This window comes from Rhinopithecus bieti, unplaced genomic scaffold (genome assembly GCF_001698545.2).
Source record: "Rhinopithecus bieti isolate Rb0 unplaced genomic scaffold, ASM169854v2 scaffold_4381, whole genome shotgun sequence".
NCBI classification, from domain to species: domain Eukaryota; kingdom Metazoa; phylum Chordata; class Mammalia; order Primates; family Cercopithecidae; genus Rhinopithecus; species Rhinopithecus bieti.
In genome coordinates, this window is record NW_016804386.1 from 182,577 (window position 1) to 186,972 (window position 4,396).

Genomic DNA, 4,396 nt, shown 5'->3' on the forward strand with positions numbered 1-4,396 from the left:
GCACTATTCACAATAGCAAAGACTTGGAATCAACCCAAATGTCCATCTGTGACAGACTGGATTAAGAAAATGTGGCACATATACACCATGGAATACTATGCAGCCATAAAAAAGGATGAGTTTGTGTCCTTGTGTCCTTTGTAGGGACATGGATGCAGCTGGAAACCATCATTCTTAGCAAACTATCACAAGAAGAGAAAACCAAACACCGCATGTTCTCACTCATAGGTGGGAACTGAATAATGAGATCACTTGGAATGGGGAAGGGGAACATCACACACTGGGGACTATCATGGGGAGGGGGGAGCGGGGAGGGATTGCATTGGGGAGTTATACATGATATAAATGATGAATTGATGGGTGCTGACAAGTTGGTGGGTGCAGCACACCAACATGGCATAAGTATACATATGTAACAAACCTGCACGTTATGCACATATACCCTAGAACTTAAAGTATAATAAAAAAAAAACATAATAAGTCTTAACACAATTTTCTGTAAGTCACTGATTCTAATTATATTCATTTAATGTTAAAGAAAAAGACTGTGAGTAGGTGAATTAAACCAGAATATTTCAGCTTTATGTTTTCTTAGACTCGATATACTATCTATATGCTTATAAATCACAAATTAGTTAACAATGCTATTTTAAATACTATTTTAAATTGAGTTTATCCAAACGTAAAAGGCAAATTCCTTATGTTACCATTGCACCAGGGGCTTAGTTAGGTTTTTTAACTATTTCAGTTACAGACAATCCTAGAACGTTTTTCTTTATCCTACTCTTTTTCTTTCCCTCCTACAATAGAATATTTCACAATAAGAAATACAAATCTCCCTGTATGCTACTAATAGAAATCACAAATGTTAATAATGTCTAATAAAAGCATACATAAGATGACTGTAAATGTTTCATCACTGATTAAACTGTTATTTTTTTCTATCCCACAAACCAACAGGACGTCCACAAAGAGTACATAACATGATAAAGACAACACACTCAAATTGTCACTGTGTTCTCTTTATCGCCTTTTCTATTCTCTGTTCTATAATGTAGTTCACTTTGCAAGATCATTTGTCTGTTAAACTGTGGACTTGGCTATGCTTTCAAAATGCTGGTATCCCAGAGCACCTGCATTTCCCAGAAGGTAATTCTAGTTCTTTCCCTTAATGTTTAATAAGATTCTTTGTCTATATAATGAATTCCCTCATCCACATCTCAATTTTCTACCCTTTAATTTTAGTTTATGTTCACTTAGAGATAGTTTTGATTATTCTCTATGCTCTTTTCTTGGGTAGATGCTTTGTTGCTTATCTAGGAATTTTATATTAACTTTATCTAATAGTTACGTAAACACTTTCATGTGCCAGTTCTGCATTGTCCTAGTTCCAGTTTCAGCAGCCCCTCAGAAATGTTCATCCACAATCTTACCATTTGTTTTTTACACAGCAGAATATGCAAAATGTTGCATATCCTGGTAAGAATATGTAATATACATAAACATTCACATACTCCATGTACATGTTGAATGTTTATATTTCTTGACATTTCTTTGTGTTTTTATTTTGCAATCAGTCTTTATGGGGGAGTGGGAGGTGAGAATGTAGCTTGGAGCAGGGAGTGGGGAGGGACGGAAGATTAGGAGGAGATGGCTGGGGTGAAAGAACGGGTGGAAGAAAATCGATACAATGCTGGAGAGTCAAAGGCTTCCTCTGAGCCTGTTACTAGAAGTGCCCCCTCTCCATGGCCAGACGAATCACGTTTGTAATCCCAGCACTTTGAGAGACCAAGGTGAGAGCATAGCTTGAGGCCAGCAGTCCAAGACCAGACTGGGCAACATAGCAAAATCCTGCCTCTACAAAATAAAATTAAAAGTTAGCCTGGCATGGTGCTGCACACCTGTAGTCCTAGATGCTCCGAAGGCTGAGGCAGGAGGATTGCTTGAGCTCAGAAGTTTGGATCATGGTGAGCTTTGATCTCCAGCCTGGGCGACAGAGGGAGACCCCATCTCTTAAACAAACAAACAGCAACAACAACAACAACAACAATCGGGATGGAATGAAAAACGTTGGAGGAAGCATTGTGAAATTGATGACTGAGACTTCAGTCTGATTAGATGAAGAGCTGCGTAGAAAGGGTAATCAAGAAATGACACAAATACGCTCCGGGCGCAGTGGCTCACGCCTGTAATCTCAGCACTTTGGGAGGCCGACGCGGATGGAACACAAGGTCAGAAGACCGAGACCATCCTGGCTAACACAGTGAAAGCCCGTCTCTACTAAAAATACAAAAAATTAGCCAGGCGTGGTGGTGGTCGCCTGTAGTCCTAGCTACTGGGGAGGCTGAGGCAGGAGAATGGCGTGAATCCGCGAGGCGGAGCTTGCAGTGAGCCGACATCGCCCCACTGCTCTCCAGCCTGGGCGACAGAGCAAGACTTTGTCTCAAAAAAAAAAAAAAAAAAAAAAAAAGACACAATATGATGTACTCAGTTCTTCATCCTTTTGAAAGTTTCCTCCTCTCACACTCCCACCAGTGGCCCAGCTCCGACTAAGGCTAGTACCCTGGCCATACAGTTGATCCACTGTTAGAACTTGTCTCTAGGGTTTTCATTTCTCTCTCTCCTTTATACTGAAACTAGAAAGCAAACTCTGAACAGTCTTACACTGACTTTTCCTAGTCATTAATCTATGTCTTCATAGTTTAATTTTGAATAACAAGTACAAAAAGTCACACTGTTTTTTCTGTTGAATTGTCAAAATAAGATTGGTTACCAAACGACATGGCTGTCTTCTGAAGCTCTAACAAATAGGAGAATCATAAAGTCAAGTTGGTTCTATTAAAGTGAACCAGTAAAATCCGCTCTGAGACTGAGGCACTGAAAAGAAAAAGGCAGCCCTGCAGTTAATCAGGCAGGAAGGACAGATGGATAAAGGCAGCTGCAAAGTTAACAGCAAATGTTTTTCTAAGGTCTTCTGGCAGCTATAAAATGCCATGATGATTCTCTCCTTGAGTGACCACTGCTTTGTTACCCATGACACCCCGAGACCTGTTTTGCCACATCTACCTATTATTGGGGATATCCAGGTGCTAAACTGCCCTCATCTCAAGAGAGTACTCAGCTCCTAACTAATTCTCACTTCTCCTAATCTTGCCACAGAAACAGTATCCAACCCAGAGATGGTCTCCATTCCCTTAGAGCTTGCTCAGAACCCTTCAGCAGGAACCCAAACCTTGTAGAGTGCACAGTTTAGGTTCTCTGGAATATGCTCCTTTTCCTGCAAATCAGTAAATCTGATTTTGTCAAACTATAGGTTTGAGCTGGGTAGTCTTTGGCTAGTTAAGCTTTGACAGATATCAAATAGAAAATGTAGAAGAAAAAGAAACTAGAGAGTTTGAATAATCTTATCAGATATTTGGAGTTTTAAAATAAGATTTCCCAAATGTCAGAAGTTTTTTCCAGTGCCCATATATTATAAGAAAAAAAATGTCTTTTAAAAAATCAAATTTTTTCAAGAAACACAAAGTATTTCAGGCTTCATGATTTCACCCAGAGTTGACAACTTCCAAAAATAAAAATTTCTTCCTTTAAAATTGCATTAAGTATTCTCACCACACACACACACACACACACACACACAGACACACACACACAGATAGGTATATGAAGAGAATTTCTTAAATTGGTGAAAAAATGAATTAAAAATATATATATATATATACTTTCTTCCCCGTGTTTTGTGTCCCCCTGGTGCCTCTCACAGAGCTGGACGTGTCCCCTGGATACTTGGTCAGTGGAGGTACTGGAAACAGTGTGTTTGAGAACATCTGTCTCCCAGGCTGGAGTGCAGTGGTGAGATCCTTGCTCACTGTAACCTCAAATTCTTGGGCTCAAATGATTCTCCTGCTCTGGCCTCTCAAACTGCTGGGATGTGAGCCACTGCGTAATGCCTCTCCAAGAGCTTCCTAATTCTTAGTTCACACCTTAGAAAAAGTGGGAATGGATTGAGCTTGGGATATAAGGCAGTCAGGAATGTGCACCTTGAAATCAGAAGGGGGACTCAAAAGAGAGACGGTGTGGTAGATAGAATTCTAACATGGCCTTGCCAGCCGGGCGCGGTGACTCACACCTGTAATCCCAGCACTTTGGGAGGCCGAGGTAGGCGGATCGCCTGAGGTCAGGAGTTTGAGGTCAGCCTGGCCAACATGGTGAAACCTCGTCTCTACTAAAAATACAAAAAATTAGCCAGGCGTGGTGGTGCACACCTGTAATCCCAGCTACTCAGGAGGCTGAGGCAGGAGAATCACTTGAACTCAGGAGGTGGAGGTTGCAGTGAGCCGAGATCACACCACTGAACTCCAGCCTGTGTGGCAGAGCAAGACTCCGTCTCAAAAAA